Source organism: Sturnus vulgaris, chromosome Z (genome assembly GCF_052056855.1).
Source record: "Sturnus vulgaris isolate bStuVul1 chromosome Z, bStuVul1.hap1, whole genome shotgun sequence".
Taxonomy (NCBI): domain Eukaryota; kingdom Metazoa; phylum Chordata; class Aves; order Passeriformes; family Sturnidae; genus Sturnus; species Sturnus vulgaris.
The window spans coordinates 31,356,208-31,377,855 of NC_142283.1; the positions used below are offsets into that span (position 1 = coordinate 31,356,208).

At 37.9% G+C, this 21,648-nt stretch overlaps 1 protein-coding gene across 12 annotated transcripts in view; it reads right to left on the minus strand.

Moving 5' to 3' along the window:
* Window positions 1–21,648, minus strand: part of LINGO2 (leucine rich repeat and Ig domain containing 2) — a 687,670-nt gene that overhangs the window by 91,636 nt on the left and 574,386 nt on the right. For 2 of the 12 annotated variants that reach the window (XM_088156128.1, XM_088156123.1), the window contains exon 6: window positions 2,116–2,176. The exons of the other annotated variants lie outside the window; for them this stretch is intronic. The gene's annotated coding sequence lies outside the window, so the exon portion shown is untranslated. The remainder of the gene's footprint in view (window positions 1–2,115; window positions 2,177–21,648) is intronic. 12 annotated transcript variants of the gene reach the window in all.

Genomic DNA, 21,648 nt, shown 5'->3' on the forward strand with positions numbered 1-21,648 from the left:
AAATTATTGACTAGGATTCTATAGCCAGGAGGAAGAAAAAAAAAATAGAGTATTTTTGTCATTGAAGAATTTTGTCATCACATCAGGATCAGAGATAATGAAATTTAAAACAAAAGTAGGCCATGACAATAAAATATTCTTGCATTAAAACAGAAAAAACCCCAGGTAAATAAAAGAATTACTTTAATTGAAATATATATACACATTTAAGTGCAAGAAAAAAACAAGAAATTTAATCCTGTAGCTTAAGAGTCAAATGTATAAGAGAATTTCTTTATATCATGCTCTTCCCAAAAAAACCTGTCTTTGATCCAGTGTCAGAATAGAAATGTCTAAAAAGTACATCAAAACAGACCCAAACATTTTTTAAAGTAACTAGATGCTTCGGCCTGAAAAGACTGGTGAGGTCTAACATAAAAAAATTTAGCACAAAATTGTTTTCCTAATAACTATGTTTAAGAAACAAAACGAAGCATTTTTAGCCTCCCTATTATTCCTCAGGACATAGCTGTGTAAGGATTTTACATCAAAGAACAAAGTAAAAAACCTCCATTTTGCTCACTAATTTTGTGCTGTTTAAAAACTTGAGGGATAAAAAGGTTTCAAGAGAGGTATACATTCTTAAGTGTTCACAAATGTTCAGAAAGTGAACATTAGTGTCCTTAAGGCTAATCTGGTTTACAAACCAAAGTCCCAATGTCCAGCATGAAAATTATGTATTTACTTTGGACTAATAAATTTTCTACTTGAATACTTAGAGACTTGTTTGAAAGCCTTCGCTGCAGACTGCAATGCAGTTATATGTTATTCTTAATGCAGTTTAATGCAATAAGGGAAATCTGAAACTAGCCCTGTTTAAGCAGATAAAATTTTTAAGGATTGGAAGATGCTTTAATTTTGCAATCATCCTTTCTGTAGGCATGTTAGCCCTCTGTGTAGACATGTGAATTTGAAAGGGGGAATTGCGGTGCTTTGAAAAAAGTGTTTTCTCTATTGCCATTATGTGCATTTAAAAGTCCTATAAGAGAAAAGAACAATTAAAGTGCAGAACCCAATTTAAAACTCTCTTACCATCACATCAAAACATGCTGAAGATGAATTTGCCATGCTTAAAGGTGAAACAGTTTTTATCCCTATCAATTAGTCATGTATGTAATATAAGTTAATCCTTATTTAATGATGTCTGAGTCATTAGAATCGAGTTTGCAGAGATACAGATAGACAGACAAATATACATAATTGATGCTACAAACCCCCAACTTTTATGCGTGAAATGAAGGTCAGAACTAGAGACAGACACAGTTTTATTATTAAAGAGATGCCAGACTCCTTACTGATATACTGCCCTGGATATTGCTGTGATAGTTTCAGTATTAAGGTTTTTGGAGAGGTTAATAAAAATGTAAATTATTGCTTCTCTTGCCTGGGGAGAATGACACACTCTACATACTCTAAAGACAAACATTAGGCAGAACAGAAAGTATTCCCTGCTGAGTCACTCAGTACTCTGCCTCCTGGAGACAGCAACGTCTCTCTGGGACAGGCACAGCAGTCTGTCCCATGGTCAATCACAGTCAGGAAGAAAAAATAAATAAATAGGAGACTAGAGGGGAAGCAACATCTTCCTTTGAGTATTTAGAATAACTTCTTTACCGAACATATTTTGCCTACAGCAAGAGAGAGGAAGACATGCCCCAGATTCAGAAAACTACCCATACTGTTGTGTAATTCTCTGAATACAGCCCTCAATGAACTTAGTCAAACCTACACCTTTGTTTCAAGTACTGCCAAGGGCAGGAGTTTTAGAATTTCTGTGAGATAGAGACAGTTAGTCATACATTTCTCTGGCTAACGTGGTGAGTTTAGTCATGAAGGTGCTTTGTTTGTGTTCACCCAGGGGTCTTTTCAAATGCTTAATATCTCTACTGATGTGCTGGAGAGAAGCCTATCAATGCTTTCTCCTCATATTTCTCCTAAAGAAGATGACTAGGCACATTGTTTTGTGCCACAAGCTGCATTTGAAAAAGACCAAGGACTGTGGGGTTGTCTGTCATGGTTTGGCTGGTCTTTAAGAGCCAAAGGAAAGAGGAAGAAATAGAGAGGACTAATTCCTACCTTCAGAAACTTCTCTGTAGATGAGATTCCCTGTCTATTCCAGGTAGGTCATCTGAAGAAGCTAGGAAAGAACATATTTTTAAGACCTCAACAGAAATAAGACTGAGGTTAATGGTTTATTTTTATTTTCCCCAGGGACATTACAAATCCCTCAAGATTTAGAGACACCAGCCAGAAAAAGTTTCAGAACTATGTTTTAGACTTGAACTGCTCAAGGATCTCGAAAACAGATGATGTGGTTTCAATTAATGTAAAGAATCTGCTTAGGATAAGCAAAAATAAAGCTGAAAACTAGAAGTTGCCCACTTGAGTCACAGGTGGAAACCTGATCCAGTGGAACTGCTGATGGGCACGTTTCTTTGGTTACTTTCAGGAATGTGAAAAAAAGGCCATTCTTCTGTTATTCTTACACTTCCAACAGCAGTAAGAAAAAAGAAACAAATTAGCTTTTATTCAGCTCCCCAGAAGAATACATTTCCTTCAGCTAGTCTGCTTTTGACACAGGTATAATTCTGATAATAACTCTGGAGAAATCAGAACACTAAATATACATGTGATCAACCTATTCATGGCTATCTAATTGAGGAATTAACTAAATGTTTTGTGAAAGAAAAAGTATGAGGAATATGAAAGTGGTGGTTTCATGTTAGCTTTTTTCACATACTTGCTTTATTTTTGTTGTACCTGAATCTCCAAGCACACAACTTAAGCCAGAAAGAAGTAGGACTATACCATTTCACCATGAAACTACTTGTACAGCATTTCAATTATTGACACCAAGAAAATGCATGAAATGCTGAGGAATAACTCACCAATTAATTTCCTTTACTCCTACCGCAGAAGCTCTGGTATTTTAAAATATTAGAAGCCTAAAAGCAGAAGGTTTGGTATTTTATCTTTTTAAAATTTCTTTCTTTCTCCCACCATGGTAAAGTTATAAGGAAAGCAAGGGAGTATATAACTGTTAACACATTCCCTATCTCATTTAAATTCAACTGTCAAAATATCAAAAGGATTTTGAAGGGAAGATTTGTATTCTACATTCAAGCATCTTGCAATGCCACATTTAAATGGTGCCACTATTCTAAATTATGCTTATAGCCAAGTAATTTTTATACAGCTCTTTCACTTCAGCTATTGTCATTGTTAAGGAAAGTGGAAACCATCTTGGCTAAAGGAAACCAAATATTAAAAATACCAAAAAAAACCAGTTTGCTGTGAGTAATGGTAAAAACTGATGGGAGAATGGCACTCAAGTCATTCATCTCTAGTAAAATTGGCAAAAAATATTAAACTTAGCCATGTAAAACATCTACAAACGAATGCTAGGTATTAAGATTATCTTTATCTAGTTAAGCCCCAATATTTTTCATGATACTTTTTAAAAAAAATTATAAATCCATAAACAACAACAATCTGTGCCTTGTTTTTCTTTTGTCTGAAAGATCATCACAAATTCATAAAACTTGTCATCATGATGAACCCTGGCCTAAACAGGCACTTCTGTACTTGCAAGTACAGAGCTTGTTATTTCTGAAAGAATGAGTGAGAGTTTGCTATACTGCCAACTCTGACACAGCAGCAAAACCAGAAAAAGTAGCAAATTCCTTCCAGAACAAGGGAGCACAACATTTTTCATATTATTTATAGCAGAATAAATCAAGTCACCACTCATCTGTTTCGTTAAGTTTTTTACCTCATCTCACGTACAAGTTTCAATTTCCTTCATATAACAACTTAGCCTTCTGTTTTAAGGCTTTCCCTTTTGTTCATGTGTTTCAATTTGAGACAGAGGGTCTTCTAATGACTCGATTATAGAATCTAATCTAAGCCAAAGGTACTTCGGTCAATATACTTCCGGAGAAGGGTGCCAGAATTAAAATTTTTTCATCACCAAAACTGAGAGTGATTTATACATCCAACTCAGCAACTCAGAGGAATGATGCAATTCTGGAACAGAATCAATCAGTTTTGACAACCAATTGCTTTTAAATAAGGATACAATGAAAGATCAAAGAAATCTGAACATTTATTTCTATGGTAAGTTTATATGGGATATATGTATTTGTACATACATATGCAGTATAAAATCCTCTCATATCTTTGGTAAAACTTATAGGAGCAATTACTTTTTCCCAGTCCCCAAGTCATTACATGCTTTCTCAAGAAGTTATATTTGGTTTGTGTTCTTCTTATATAACAGGAAACAAACAATTATGGATATCCAATTACTATTTCGGGCACTGAAGTCGTAACTAGGAATCTGGTTCTGTTGGACTCTTTCTCAAGTGTCACTGCAGGGATTGCTGCTATGAGACAAATGCAGGCAAGATTTCACTGTTACATTGATAACAGAGAGACAACTGGAGACCCAGGGGCACATTCAGAATCTGTTTGAGATGGATCTAGACAATTCATATCTGAGTCACATTGTTATTTGCTCGATATGCACTGAATCATAAGAACGAGGTGTGTACTTACAAAGAAACTTAAAGCTATCTGAGAGGGCAAAACCAAATTCAGCAATGTTACAAAAATGGGATTAAGGTGATATTCTGATAGATTTGAAGGCAGAAAAGTGTGAAGTGGTCAAAATGACTCTCAGGTTAGTTAATAAATTGAAGAAAGCTTAGAAATCATGCAATATGCAATTGCTGCAGCAATCTGTTGTTCGCAAAAAAGCTAATCTTCTGGCATACCATTTATTTTCTGGAAAGCGTAGTAGAAAAAAAGTCGTTTGTAAAGTGGCAGCTGATTTGGGAGATTTGGTTCCAATGTACCCTGTCATCAGGTGAAACAAGTGGGGGTGGGAGTACTTGGCAGAGCCTCTCCATCTCTTGTGATAGGTTGACTTAGGAAGAAGAAACTCAGAAGAGGTTTTCCTAAGGGAATTTCCTGTGTGGGGGTTGGGATACCTGCAACAGCCAATTAGAGAAAGTTAGTTCGCCCCGTGAACACACATTTTGAAGGAGGTAATCTGGAACTGAGGCTCTTTGTCTTTCCGGCGGCTGAGCAGGTAACACCAACCCAAGCTTCCCCCTCCCCCGCCAACAAGGGGACCCGATAGCCGGGGGGAGAAAAGTTCTGTGATAGCGTCCTCCTTCACGGGCCTGCGGCTCTGGCGGGGGGGGGAGGCCGACTCTTGCTGCTGCCGGTCGGGCCAGGCCTGCCCGGGTGGCCATGAGCAGTGTGGGGCTGCAGCCCAGCTCCAGAAAGGCTGATTAACACCTCAGCTGCACCCCCAGCACAGCCTGAGCCTGGCCCAACTCTTGTAGTTGTGTTAAACTTTAACTCTTTAGTGTTCAGATAAGATTTGCAAAGCCTCCAGCCTTTCCTTTGAATATGAAAGGGAATAAGAAGATTTCTGAAGTCAGTGATGTAAGAGCTAAGGTTTTAAGATGGAAGGAGAATGAGAAGATGCTGAAATGGCTGAAAATCTTTTTGTGAAATTGTAGGAATGAACTGATGTACTGAATATTCCTATAAACCATGGAAAGAGACATGGGGGGATGGAAATGTTCCATTTAATAGATGATTTGACTAAAGAGCACCTGTGTTGAGAATTTCTGTCCTGAGAAAAGAAGGGGATTTTGGTTTTCTGAAGATGAAGCCTGAGCAGAGAAAAAGGAGACAGAGAGAATCTTTGCGGTTGGACATTTCATTCTTAAAAGTAATACCCCATGGAGCAGACATGGCCCACATCTACAACTTTGGGACGGCTGTAGAGTTGGGAGGAGTGTCACGGTTGCAGGTTCCTGGGCGGATGCAAATCGTGAAAGATAAAACCACAAGAGAACTGTTTTTTTCCTTCTTGTGGGAAAAATCCCTACAACTTCAACAAGAAGAAGCTTCTCTCTCCAGGAGTGAACTGAGAAAGACCAAATTGGGCACTGACCGAAGTATTTGTTATATGTTTGTTTTGTTGTTATGAAGATTGGGAGAGGGAGGGAAGGAGTGATCTAAAAAGATCTTATTCTGATTTTTTTTTTCCTCTCTTTTGTTTGTGTAGTTAATAAATTTTCTTTTATACTCTCTCAAGTTTTAGGCCTGCCTTGCTCTTTTGCTCCTGGTTCTGTCTCACAACAGGAAAAATAAGTTTATTCAAATTGGCAACTCAAACTCAAGACACTCTTCTGTCATGCAGCCTTGTTCAAAATCATTGTCAGTGCTGCCTTTTGATAACCTGCACTTCTCCATGCTGTGAAAAATGTAAAGAACTCCTGATTCATTCTTCTTCATGCTTTACTGAGTGCAGAATCATAAGAATTCATACTATGCTATGGACTCTAGACACCATCCTTGGGGTAATGAGATATAATACAATTTCTCAGATGCAGATTGTTTGCAAACTGGCCCAGGAAGCCTCTGAATCTTTGATTACCAGGGGAGTACTCTCTTCTCCACCATTTATTTTTTGTATTATAGACACTGTCCAACTGCACAAGATAAACTCCTGTCATACTGTATACAGGAAAATATTGTCTTTCTTTTATTTACTTAGGAGCTTATAGCAGAAGTGCTGAAACATCTGATTTCTAAGATTCATGAAGAAAAGGAAGGAACAAACAAACTTTCAAAAAAGGACTAAACTGAAGTTTCTACTGGGGTGTCAAAACAAATATTTTTATTGTCTATTTAAAAAATGAATCACAAAACACAACAAAAAACAGGATATGCTTTCAATCCCACATTTCTCTTTAAAGAGAAGGGATGTGGTAGTTTCTACTCTGTTAGCTGAAACCAAAGCACTGCCAGGCTGATGAAGAAGCTGGGAGTCCAGTTATCTGGAAGTGGTTCATATGACCAAGTCACAGTGTCTGTCATAGCAATCTCTATTTCCTCCAGTTGTACTAGTATCTACCATGGTAACTCCATCCCCAGCTTCCATTTAGAAACTTAGAAAGGTTAGAATCCATCTCTTCTACAGCCCCCAACTTCTGAAGTTATGTAATGTCTCATATGGTTATTGTTTCCAGGGAAACTGATACTCGATTTCTACATCATGAACCAGTACCACAGAAAACTGGGAACAGAGAAACAGAAAGAAACTCATAAATATCAGACACAGACTGCTGTGAGAAAAAAACCCCACAACAAATTCACTTGCAATGGTGTTTTTCCCACAGAAACAGCGTGCAGCATAGAAAGTGCAGAAGTCAGCAGAACGTCCTTTCATCACAGGGATGAAGAAACTGATTCTGAATTGTACTAAACAACCATAATTCCCATTGATATCAGTGTAAATAAAATGTCAGAAAGCAAGTAAGAAGGTTGATCAGCTCTTCTCAGGATTGCACTGGCATAATGAGAAAGCTAATTCTTGTATAAAAATTAAAGAAAAAATTATTGAAGAATAAAGAATGGACATTCTTCCAAAGATGTCAAGAGTAACCCTAGTAATTGCAATTCATCCCTCCCTGTTTTTGTCTTTCCATTTTTAGCCAGGTTTACAGCAACTTTTGTCAGAAAAGACTATTTCAAAACAACACTGGAGGTAACACAATGAGATACAAAGTAATATAATTGAAGGAAAGGGAAACTAGTTTTCATATATACTCATTTTCAACTGCATTTTATAAGACATGACAAAAAATAATGATCAATAACCTCTTAATTTATCTCTAGCCAAGCAACAGTCCTATTAAGTCCTCCAGTGAATGAAGTCCTGTCAATCAGAACGGCTCTTATCTGCTAAAATTGGAAAGCACAGCAAAAAATCATCTATGTTGGTCTGAGGGAGTTGAAATTCTACTTGCAAAAGCAGTATTTGACTTCAGCATGTTTTCTCTTGGTGCCAAGAGAGCCTTCAAATATCAGTGTGCTGAGACTGATGACTTCTTCCCTGAGCTTGCTAGTTTTCTTAAGTATTTTTTCCTCTCCACATGAAGCATAAGAGTCTGAAAAACCCGGAGCTTTTGTTCGTAAACAAATAAAACTATATGGCAACAGTTTAAAGACAGATAGTTCCACCTATTTTTTTTTCAAATCATTATAAATTTGAAAGTAGAACATCTTAGAGACTGAGGACATTTACAGAAAATCAAGCAAAACAGTGTGCAATTTCTCATAATTTCTTAGAACTTGTATAGTACACAATTTAATCTCAGTTTAAACCTTTTGAATTAGTTTAAAATTATTTATGTTTGGAAACTTATATGCCACCATCTCTTTCCTGGAAATTTCGTCAATTTGGAAAGGCTGCAAAGGTCCTTGGACTTCTCGCTCCAAGAATTGTATGGAAGCTGCTGAGCCATTGTAGTAGGAGGGAATAGCAAGGGGAGATAAAGTATTGGTTGTCAGGGGGCCTTCAAATCCACAGATACATCTTTCCTTCAGAACAGTTCCATAGAAGATAGGAGGGGTGAAAGTTTTGGTCCTTGAGAAGTGACTCTCAAATGCAAAATCCCAAATTTGATTGCCTTTAAAATGTATTAAAATGATATTGAGTACACAGCAGTGATTAAATGGCTGAATAATAAACTAGAGTAGTCAAAGCGTAGACTGAGGGGGAGCTATTACCAGATTGACTATAATTAAGTATAATTATAATTGTATAATATAAATTATATATGGTAGATAGCTACAATACAGTTGTATTATGTATTATACAGTACACAATCAATAATGTATCACATAATTCATTATAGCTAAAAATATTTATTACTTATTATTAATTATTTTAGCCACATCCATCCTCTCTGACTAGCAGAACTCTATTTTTCTCTCATACGAAATCAAAGAAGTAAGTGCTTTCCACCCAAAGGAGTAAACAACAGCCTTGTCCTTCATGGCCTACATCGTCCAACACACGGGCAGAAAGAAGGCTGCTCAAATCGGATGTACACTTAGGATGCTAAACATTATTGGAGAGGTTTAGTCAATATGCTGAAAGTTGGTGCGGTCAAGTTCAATACTGCAGTCCATGCACACTGCATTGCATTATCATCTCTGCTGATTAATCATGCCCAAGTATTTTTTACTTCTCTGGGCCTCTGTTTCCAATTTGGATTACAAGAATAATGATACTGATCACTCTTAAAGAAAAATTTTAGGTGCATGATAAAAGAAATCCAAGGTGACACTGCTGTTTTCCTTCTGAAAAGGTTTTAAAGGAAGAGCTTCCCAGTTCCCAGAGTTCACTAATTAAACAAAATAGTTCAGTACAACTTCAAGAAACCATACCTCCATTTTAGATCTATATGGTATATTTTTAAATGCAGAAAGTGTTAATTATTGCTGAAATCATTATAAATCACTTCTTAAGAGACATGTAACTGGTCTGTTCTGAAGAAAAATAAATTGTTTTGGATGAATTTGGCCCACACTCTATTTTTCAAAACACCTCATATGACCAGTTCTCAAAGTTGGTGCTAAAAGAATAGAGATATATCTCTAATATGACATATTCCAGTGTCATACTATTTCAGTTTGCACAGCTGTTGATATTGTAGTGATTTCAACATGGGTGGATGCCAGGCATCTGCTAAAGCTACTCTATCACTCCTTTCCACAACTGGATAGGAGAGAGAAAATACAGCAAAATGGTCATGGGTTAAGATAAGGACGAGGAGAGATCACTCACCAATTACTGTCGCAGGCAACACAGACTCAGCTTGGGACTATTAACCAAATTTATTACTGACAAAATCAGAGCAGTATAATGAGAAGTAAAATTAATATTATAACCACTTTCTCCCACCTCTGCCTCCTTCACAGTCTCCACCTCTTATCCCAGCAGTGTAGGGAGACAGATAGTGCCGGTTATGGACAGTTCATCACACAAAATTTTCTGACACTGCTCAGGGAGAGAAGTACTTTCCCATTCCAGTGTGGGGTTTTCTCCCCAGGAGAGTTCTGCATGAACTGCTCCAACATGGGTCACTCTTTCATGGGGTGCAGTCCTTTAAGGATGGGCTGCTTCCCACAGGGAGTCACAAGTGCTAGCAGGAAACCTGCTCCAGAGTGGTGCCCTGTCCCTATGAGCCCACAGAACCTTTCCAGGACCCTGCTCCAGCACAGGCCTCCCACGGGGTCACAGCCTCCTCCAGGCATTCACCTGCTCCAGCATGGGGCTCCTCCACTGGCTGTGAGTTAATCTCTGCATCCCCTGTGGATCCCCATGGGCTGTGGGTGGATCTCTGAATCTCCCATGGATCCCCAGGGGCTGTGGGTGGATCTCTGCATCCCCCATGGATCCCCATGGGCTGTGGATGGATCTCTGTATCCCCCATGGATCCTCAGGGGCTGTGGGTGGATCTCTGTATCCCCCGTGGATCCACATGGGCTGTGGGTGGATCTCTGTACCCCCCGTGGATCCACATGGGCTGTGGGTGGATCTCTGCATCCCCTGTGGATCCCCATGGGCTGCAGGGACACAGCTGTCTCACCATGGTCTGTCTGTACCACAGGCTGAAGGGGAGTCTCTGCTCCAGCATCTGGAGCACCTCCTGCCCTCCTCCACTGACCTTGGTCTCTGCAGAGATGCTCCTCTCACAGGATTTCACCCTGCTCTTCTCTGTGCCAATTACATTGGCACTAATTTTTTTTTCACTCCTTCCTAAATATGCCATCACAGAGATGTTACTACCATCTCTGATTGGCAAGGCCTTGGCCTTGGAGCCAACATGGCTTGGGTCTACAGGACATGGACAAAATTTCTGGCAGCTTCTCATAGAAGCTACGCCTATAGTCCCCTTGCTACCAAAACCTGGACCTGTAATCCAAGTATAATGAATTACTTGATAAAAGATTTCACTCACACTTAAGTAGTTCTTCTATATTTATTACTCAAGTGGAGCATTCTGCAATGCTTTGGTTATGAATTAAATTTGGTGGAATGCCATTGGAATTAATGTGTAGTCCGCCACCCAAGGCAGAAGTAAAACCAAAAATACCTGTTGTTTTGTGTTTCAGTCTTCTGATTGTTGACAGATTCTTTGTACAGTTTGTCACACTGTGTTCTTATAAAAAATGAATGTTTTGCATTCCTCTTTGGAAGAAGAAAGTATCGATCAACTGTTGATAGGACCTATGGGGTCAGGAGGAATTATCCTCACTGTCCAATCCATGGTCATTGCTGAAATTCTATAAATAGACATGAAATGTAAATAAAGTGGTTCTTTTCCTGCTTGATTCCTCGGAATCAGTAAGTGTGAGTGTCTCTCTCTGTGTCATTCTATGGCAAATACCCACCCCCTTTTTCCTCCAGATGACCTCAAGACAGGGGTTTTATACAAAATCTTAGAAAAAGGTGATAGCAGAATAGTTGCTGCTAACATGATATTTATTTTATAAATAAGTATTATAACTTATGTAGGTACTTATACTCTAAATATATTTTTATATATTGAGTGTATATACATATATATATTAATAAAAATATATGTGTATACTACAAAGACACGTACACATTTCTGACCAGTAGTTGGATTTGATCTTAGAAATCTTTTACAACGTTATAAATTTTATGCTAATAAATATTTTTTAAATGGAAAAATGTGACACAGGCAGAATAATCATTCATTAATGTTAGTCCTAACTATGGCTTTTCATTCACAGACATTTCCACAGCGCATTCCATGGAATCATAAAAAGTAGAATATCCTATGTTGGAAAGGACCCATCAGGATCATCAAAGTCCAGTTCTTGCTCCTGAACAACCTGAAGAATGACACCACGTGTCTGAGAATATTGCCCAAATACTTCTTGAGCTGTGCCAGGCTTGGTGCTGTGACCACTTCCCTGGGGACCCTGTTCCAGTGCTCAACCACCCTCTGGGTGAAAAACCTTTTCTTGATATCCATTCTAAACCTCTCCTGACACAACTTCAGGCCATTCCCCTGGGTGCTATCACTGTCACCCCAGAGCAGAGATCAGTGCCTGCCCCTCCTCTTCCCCTCACAAGGAAGCTGTAACTGCAGTGAGGTCTGTCCTCAGTCTCCTCCAGGCTGAACAGACCAAGTGACCTCAGATGCTCCTCACACGGCTTACCCTCAAGGCCCTTCAACATCTTCATTGTTCTCCTTTGAATGCTCTCTAACAGTTCAATATCTTTATATTGTGGAGCCCAAAACTGCTCAGAGGACTCAAGGTGAGGTCATCCTAGCTCAGAGCAGGGTGAGACAATCCCATCCCTTGCCCAGTTTTGATGCACCTCAGGACAGTGATAGCATTCCTGGCTGCCAGGGCACACTGTTGACTAAGTGTCAGAGTTCCTATGAACTGGGAAAGGCCAAAGAAATTCTTTAAAAATCCAGCAGAGACTTGAAGTACTACCTTTCCTGTGTTGCACAGAGCTACCTAACCTAACAAAAATACCTTTAATACTACAAGTACAGAGTACAGCTGTACACTGGAAATGCAACTAGACGTGAGTGAATGAATCTGTGTTGAGCATCATAACTTTACTGCTAGACTGCATCTGGCATCTGAGCAACATAGCTTGTGGCTAATTCAGTAGTCTGGCATTCTTAAGGCTATTTGTAACCTCTGATACTGCCCTGATTGGCAACAATTACTCATGCCCACATAGAGAATACATTTCTTTTTTGTTTCATCAAAAAAAAACCCTCAAAAAAACAAACAAAAAAAAAAAACAAAAAACAAAAAAAAAAAAAAAAAAAAAAGGAAAAAAAGCCCCACAGACAAACAAAAACCCCCAAAACAAAATAAAACAAAAAAAACCCCACAAACAAACAAACAAGACCATAAAAAAGGGGGAAAAAAAGAAGAAAAATTAGAAATGACCACAGTGAAACTAATGCAAGTTATGATAATGATACTGTCTGTTATCTGAGAAATTCAATTTCCAATTTTTTTTTTCTCTGAGGTAAATTTTGTATGACTAAATAAATAATGCAAGTCCTGACTAGAGAGCAATATGAAAGTTCCACTCTGCAAAATATATTCTCTCTCTGAACATTTTTTTTTTGGTCATAACCTTTTCTCTATCCATACTTACAAGAAAAATAAATTACTATATTCCTGCATTGATGAAGATATTGCTTTGTTTCAATATTTTTGCTTTCTCATTATCTAGAGAGATGAGAAATTACGCCATATTCAAAACGAGATATTAAGTAATTTTCAATACTGGAAAAATGAGATAAGCCCTGAAGTCCAGAAAAAAGTAAAAATAAAAAGCAGCAGAAACAACCACAGCAGTAGTGTATATGAGATTTTCTACTGATCAACAAAGGTCAGAATAGATAAAATTTCTTAAGGATTTAAAACACTGTAAGATACTGGGTGAAAGATATGAACATAAGCTAATAATATTTCCTTTTTTTTTTTATTTTTTGTACAGAGCATGCACTGAAGAAAAGAAACAAAGGAAATATTTGTTGTCTTATTGCTGAAAATACGGTTAGTTTCTGTTTGGGTACATAACATCCATTTTGTAATTAGCAGCACTGACATATGTCTGCATGCTGTGTGTCCATAATGACCCCAGCAGTGCTTTTGCCTGTGCTTCTCCACCTCTGCCAGCTGACTGATGGACTCCTGCTGGCAGGAGTCCCTTTCCAGCTGCTTGGCACTGACCCTCATGGTTCAGTGGAAATCAAGCCTGGGATAGTATATCCCTTAAATTCATACTGGCTGGTAGATACCCTCAGGGAGAGCACTTGGCTTTCAAAAACTGTTTCTGCCTTTGGTCCTTGAAGGTGAATCATCCGAGCTACTGTCCTTTAGTGCTGAACTTGGAATAGCCAATTTATTCTCCATTTCTCATCCTCTGTCATTTTTAATTTATCAGTTAGATAGCAGATATTGTGAGTACTCAAGTGAAAGTTTGGGAATTAAGCCTGAGGAATTCCAAGGCCAAGAGAAAACATAATGCTGTTCTGCTAAATCACCCAGGGAAGCCAACTGAAACTGCATAACTCATTACCTGACCTAACTTAATATTTTGTGTTGCTTCCTTGAGCAAATTAACTAAACATCTTTAGAGATCATCTGAATAAAACATCAACCACAGCCGTGAGAGCAAAAAGAAACTACTCCATGTGCACACAGTAATATACCTTTAGCCCAACCCTCTACAAATTACAATGTTTATAAATTGCATACTGAACCATCTAATTTTTTTTTGCTAAGTATAAATAGAAATTAGAAAAATAAGTCTGTCAAGCTTGCATGCCTGTGTGTGCATATGCATAAATAAACTAAAACACTCAGCCAGTAATTGGAGTTGGGGATTATTTTTTAAAGATTGTTCTCAGGCAGAGCCCAAGCACACTATGAAGGTGAAAATGTATGCCTCTGTATTAATAGCTGCTGGTTTCATCAACACTGTCCAACTGGTTAACCAAAGACTCAGGTAGCCAGCAGTACAACTGCCAGCTTTCATTAGGAGCTTGAGGAATAACATAGAACAAAAAGCAGTGGCCGGAGAGAGTTGGTCTAGAAAAAAGCAGAAGAAAGGGTAAGTGGATGGATCACTTATTTATGTTCCCTTTCTGGTGCTCATAACATGTCATTTCCCTTTGTTCATTTTCACTCAACCACGTATTATGTGATGCCTAAATAAGTTGCTCTTTTCTTAGTGGTGATACTGTAAGACAAATTTCCTTAGAAGATGATTCCATGTTGTGTCAGAAAACAGTCATATAATCATAGAATGGTTTGGATTGAACGGGACCCTAAAGATTGTCATATTATTATTTACATATCAAGTGCCTTAGATGAGGAAAAAAATTGACTTCCACAGACTTCAGCAATTATATTTTCTCACTTATCAGTCAAGGTCTGCTTTTTCATTGTTATTTTTGTTACTATTGTCCAGTTGGGTTTTTTTTTTTGTTCTGTTTTGTTTTTAAAATACTGTCATTATTAAAGTTTTCATAAAATCCAGGAGAAGTTCTAGCAATAAATTTCGAGAGGTCTTCAATGGTCCAGCAAGCATGATAATCCTTTTGCTTACGGTGAAACAAATGACTCACAGTTTTATGCCATAAATGAAGATCACCCTTGACCTAAGCTAGCTCCTTCACTCGTTCTGAAGAGTATTTATGTGTTTGAATCACATATTCACAATGGAAATCATAACTTCTTATAGGATAAACATAAAATATAGATACTTGTCTGCACGGACATGAGAAACAATTTCATACAGGATGCCAGGACTATTGCAGGAGATGTTTTTTTCTTCTATTTGAAAGATAAATAGCAATAGCAAATAGCAATACAAATGATCCATACAGCCAGGGTCAGAGGGTTTTTCAGAGTCTGTTCAGTGAGGCAGAAAAAGTTTCAGTTTCGGCTGATTGATGTGCACTTTGATTGCTGATCCTTGAACTCCAGGGAAATAAGAAAAGGAGAATGAAAGTAGAATTCAAGTGGCCTTCTCTCTGCTGAAGTGGCAGAGCCCATGAGTCTAGCCATTGACATTAGTGAAAAGCTGAGGCATTGCACAAGCCTGATCAATCACAGAAATCAGAGCAGTCACATCTAAATTCAGTTTCAGGGTCTGATCTTCTATATTCCCCCAAAGTCTCTAATTGTCAACACACTTATTCCTTCATTTGCAGTAAATGTTCTCTTGTGAAAACACTTGTACTCATCAACGAGCCCCTGGATGTGATCTCAGTCTAGCAAAATAATGCTGAATTGAGATTTTCATAAATCTTAGCCATCCAGGCTAATATCACAGCTCTTGTTTAATTAAACAGCTCTTATTTAATACCTTTTGCCCATGCCAGTTACAAACGTTTTAAACTTTGTTTACAAATGCTACTTAACTTTTGGACATGACAGAACAGAAGGAATGCTTGACTAATGTGCTGTGACAGATGGAGGTGGCTGAAGACAGCCCAAACTCAGAAGTGGGTAAAGGTGGAGCCTTGTTTCTTAAGAGTAGCTGCCCTTGAGCACAAGAAGGAAATAAGCTTGCCATGGTAAGTTAAAGGAGGACAAGGGAGATAATTTAAGTCATTCCCTTGTGCACCAGACTGAAAGGGAGGTGAGGGGAAGGAAAAACCCATTGTCACCAGTTCATACAATGCCTTTATCTGATCCTAGGCCAGAGCACCAATCTGCTCTTGAAGTATGCCTATCAATAAAGTTATTGTATGTCTATCAATAATAATCTAAAGTTATTGTACATCTATCAATACAGAGGTGATTCTTAAGACACGCCTAGCAGAACTTTAGGTGGGAGATGTAAGGCTAGCAGAACAGAGGCGAACTTAAAGTGGGATGACCATGAGGAAAACTGCTTTGGCTCTACTGGAACATAAAGTCTATATTTGCCACTGTAGAGGAAAGGAGGGAAACTGCCACTGACTGCAAAGCAATGGGAATGGTATTAGAGCATTTTTCATTAATGTCTGTTCAAATGCTGTTGCGGTGTGTTTCTCAGTTTGGTTTTTCCTCTATGTTAAATGGTTTGTTCTATGCTCACACCCCCATGTTCTGTGTAAAATGGTTTAATCCCTTCCCACCCTGAGCCTTGTCTGTCAACCCTACTCCCAACCCTCCTTCCAGATTGTTCCCTGCCCGTCGTCCTAATCTCCACCCAGAGCCCTATCAATCCTCCCTAGCCCCTCCTGTATTTCCAGAATGTTCTGTGTCAGTTTATCCCCCCTCGGTGTATGATTTGATATTGTAAAGGTGCTCCCGCCCATGTTATCCCTAATTGGTTAATTATGTATTCCTCCCTGCCCTGTGTACCTCCCCCGAGTAGCCACGATTGGTCAATGCTTTGTACCCTCCCATAGGACCTCCCCAGTATTTAAGCTGATGCACGGCCATTTGCTGTGCCTTTTGCCGTTCCTTCTCCGTCACTGCTGATTTGCACCCTGGCCCTCACCAATAAACCCTTCCTCTGGATCTGTAAAAGATCTCCTCCGCACTCTTTATTCTCCCCGGACCTATCGCCCAGGCTATAGCGTGGAGCTATACTTCTACCTTAAGTATATATATCTCTACCTTTTCATTTTGCCATGCTTGTAGTGCCTTTTCTTTGCTTTCTGCTGGGTTCTGAGCTCTCAAACACTTTAGCATTAAAAAATAAGTGAACTGTAAGCTTAATTAATTTAAATTCTTTCAAAATATTATAGGAGAAAACAAGTGTCATTTCAGTTCACTAAAGAAGAAGAGAGAAAATATATTAGATTTTTTTTTGACACACCACTTTCTGGTCTCTTTTCTGACTTTTGCCTAGCAGTATCATAATAGATATATATGATTATATATATATTTGTTATGAATGATTTTCTATTTTTCTCAATTTATCAAGCAACAAGATTAAATTTAATAGTAAGTTTTTAATAGTAACAAAATGAATACAATCAAAGTATTGGAGATGACAATTAAAGTATTGGAGATGAAACAATCAAAGTGCATATATTTAAGAATATACAAAATTTGGCAGTAAGTAATTTAGTATAATTGAGGTTCGTATAAAGCATAAGCAAAACCGACCGGGGAGGGGCCCCCCTCCGACCAGGGATACGGGGAGTGGCTCGCCATTCCTCACGTATCAAAGCATCCAGGCTAACAATCCCACTTATATACTGTAGGCTACAGAAGTTTCTAGAAAGCTCCTCCTAGTTTCTATTCCTAAGATCTACGTAACTATACTGCACGGCGCATGCTCTACTAATGGGTTAGGGGGTCTCTCATCCTTTTGAGGGTCTTATTTCCGGTGAAGGTTCATCATCATCATCAGTGACCGAGGTGTGACCTGCAGGTAGCGCCGGCGCCCTGTGTGACTAAGCAGATGTTTTCCATAACATGACTTTAATTAAGTCCCATGCTTGTGATCATTCCATTTTTGACAGCTTCAAGGTTGAAGCTGTATTTCTAGATGCCGCTTATCAGACCTTCGTCCTTCGACTATTCTTATCTGACTTTCTTCTAACCTCCTTCTTCGACTCCCAACATCTGGGAGATGTCTTTTATCCTGTCTCACCCATCTGCCCCTTCTCACTCTGTAACAATTGTCTTCTATTGATCTAAATACAATTTTGTTAATATAGTTACAACTTAATTAGCACGAATCACATTTATCACATATTGAAGATACATATGGCAAAATTTTCAAATACTTGCATTTCAGCTGTCTCTGCATTATTTTTCCTCATTGACTTTCTATGTGTGTCTTCAAAGACACCATTCTCTGTGAGTAAAATGGCCAATTCCAAATGACTGGAATTGGAAATAATAATAAACTACTTCTAATTTTTATAAATCATTACAAATCCTGAACCTCGTTCAACAAGCTTGTTTATTTACTCAAATTCAGAAGCGTATGCAATGCTGCTCTGGAGCTTGTACACATAGTAACAAATCAGATGCAAATAACAGCTTGCAGTAAAGTAGTTAATTGTCAAAGTTTAGAAGCATGAGAAAAATAAGAAATAAGGAACTGATATAAGTAGTGTGATCTGAATATTAGTTTTGCCATCTTGAACTATGCGTTTTGTATCCGTCTGCAGTTTCACAAAGCTCAACTATTAGCTTAGCTGAACCCTTTAGATAAATGCTAGTGGAACAGTATAAACCAGCTGAAGTTTGTTATCAGGAGCATAAAGGGTCTCAGAACAAGATTAGCTGCTACTGCTTGTTAAGTAAAAAAACCCCAACAGCCCCTCCTTTCTGCAAATCCAAACCCCAAAACCACACACACACACCAACACACAGATGTATCAGTCTGTGGGAACAATATATTCAGAGAAGAATGAGAATATATTACTTGAAAGTTGAAAGAAGCATTGGAAACAGATATTTCTGGAATTAGAAGGCACTATCAGGGGAAACATTAGAAATAAATTACTAGAGGCAGGATAATTTAAAGCTCTTCAAGGCTAACCCGTCCTAGGGTTCTATATCATGTTATTGCTACTGTGTAAAGTATACTGTGCCATTTTCATATTTGATCTTTATTATGATCCTAAATAAATTGTTCTTAGCTTTCACCTCTCTTTTGCCATATCATTATGAGTATATAACAGGAAAATGTTATGAAAGAAAATCTGATCTCGAAGACCTTTTTAACTGTGTCAAAAGAAAGATAGAAGGCATAAAGTAGCCTGAACCTCTGCTTTTCTGTGGCTTTGAAGAAAATCAGAAAGAGAAATCTTTCCTGCCCTACCTATTCTTTGTCAAAGAGTCAAACGAAGTGACAACTCCAGAAAGTCAATCTAATTCAAAAAGGTTAGACTCTGACAGTCGTGATTAACAAAGCATCCATTTGGTGGAGACTTGACAGATGTCCGGAGTGATCCTTTCAGAAAAACAAACAGTTCATTTACAAATTGCACTTCATTCGTTTGGAGAAGGTTAATCTAATTGCAAATGGCAAATTGCAACTAAAGCTGCACAATTTTTGTGGAAGTACCAGTAAAATTTAATTTTCACTAAAATTACAAGTTTAGAGGTGAATGGCTCCCTCCACACCTCAAATTGAAAGAAGGCAATCAATTATTATACCCTAGAGTCTTAAAGCAAGTTTAATGATACTGGGAGGCAGAAGAAAGATGTTCAGGACCACATGTACTTAGCTGTATTATACCCATTTTGTTTCTTGGCCTATTAGGGATACAGAGATTTTTCTGCATAGGTGTGGTCAGGGATTTTTTTTAACCCAAAAGTTTGTAGTCAAAACCAAATGCACTCCTCAAATTGGAAGGTACGGAAGGGAATATGGAATTTCAAAGAAAAGTTTTAAGAAATTATTTTTCAAGCACAGTACTCATTTAGCAAGCAAGAAGTCCAAGAGATATCAAGAAAGTTATTAATATGGTTCAAGAGTCTCGCCTGATAAGTTCCCTTCTAACAGTTACTTAATTATTAATACAGAGGTTGACAACTTCAATAAGGGACAAAAGGCATTCTTACAAAACAATGGCACTTAGCTGTTTTGTGAAAGTGTCATAAGAAGGGATTTTCAATGGGGCATTTTCATCAAAGAATAAATGGAATCATAAAGATGAGTTATCCTAGATTAGTGTCTTTACATTTTTTTAGTAAACTTGGAAGTCTGGTTTCACCCCAAGCTTAACAAATTCCTCCTGCATCTTGCTGTGATATTCTTCTAAATGGACATAATAATCAAAAACTTTTTTATATATCTGTGTAACTGTCTTTTAGGTTCAAAATTGCAATGGCTTAATCTTCTCTTACAGATTTCCATAGACGATAATCCTTCCTAAATTTCCTGCACAAGACTAATGACATGTAAGTCATCATGTTGACCCTGCTGTATCAATTCACTTTAGGTAAATCAAAAGCATACAGAAACTGGAATCTGAGAATTCTGATGATAGATGACACCCTAACAATGAAAAATTATTAATAATATATCTCTGAAGACATGATAATGTAAAACAGTGATACATCAACAACACAAGAATTCCTTTCTTTTCTTTTTCTATTTTCTTTGAGTATTTTGTCAATTTTTTGATAGACTTCTAAAATCTATTTATTTGACACTTCTTATGAGTTAAAAAAGTGTTCATGTCAAGCAGGCAAACCCCAAAGGAATATGCAAAGCAATGTAAGTGCAGATAGGCTAACTGTAATCACTGTGTGACATTATGTTCATTCATGCTGGCATTTCTGTTGGTCAAGTGGCAACTTTGGAGTTCCTGAAGTGAGTTAGTAGTGATGTGCATGCTTTATGTACACATCCCTTTTGTTTTAACAGCACTATCACAAAGAAAAGAGGAAAGCAAAAAAAAAACCAGATTCTTAAAATTTACACAAAACCAAATAAAACCCAAAAATAAACACAAAAACTCCCCAGCAAACCAATCACCCAAACCAAAGAAACCAAATCAAACCAAAAGAAACAAAAACCCCAAGCCACTAAAAAAACAAACCAAGAAACAAAAGCCTTAAAAAAACCCCACAGCAAGCCTCACCAGGGAGAACTGATTGATTATGTCAGCTCCTCAGGGGTTTCTAAAACAGACTTGGCAGGGCAGTGACTTTCTGACATGACTCAGGTTGTTGAGCCAGTGATCAAGTGATTTTTGTTGTGACAGTTCTCTACAGGTCAGTTCTAGGAAATGAGTTTATTTCTGTTCAGCAGGAAATAATGAGACAATGGCAGGGTCAGAGAATGGATCAGACATGAAGACATAAGAGAAAATAGTGATCAAGAGATGGCTTTTGTAGCCATGTTTCCAACCACAGTTCTAATTTATGGTCCAGATAGACTTCTCTTACATAGGATCCACAGTGCTTTTTCAAGCATTAAATTAAAAAATGGAAGCAAAGATACTCTATTTTAAGGAGGTAAATTTTAACAACATTCTTATACATCTTTTGTGTATGCTAATGAGATTATAAAGATAGTAAAAATATGAACCCAAACAAAATTTTGAAAAGAGGAAATTATGCAAAATTATGACAACTGGTGAGGAAGACATCGGTGCAGAAACAGTAAAATCTACAATAATGGTAACTGTTGGGGGATGAATTGTTCCCTTTTCTTTCTGTGGAATTTTCCCCATTGTTATGCTAAGTATTTGTGGCTACAACTTAGTAGCAAAAGTTTTCTCTCAAAGGGTGGTGGGGGACAGGGTG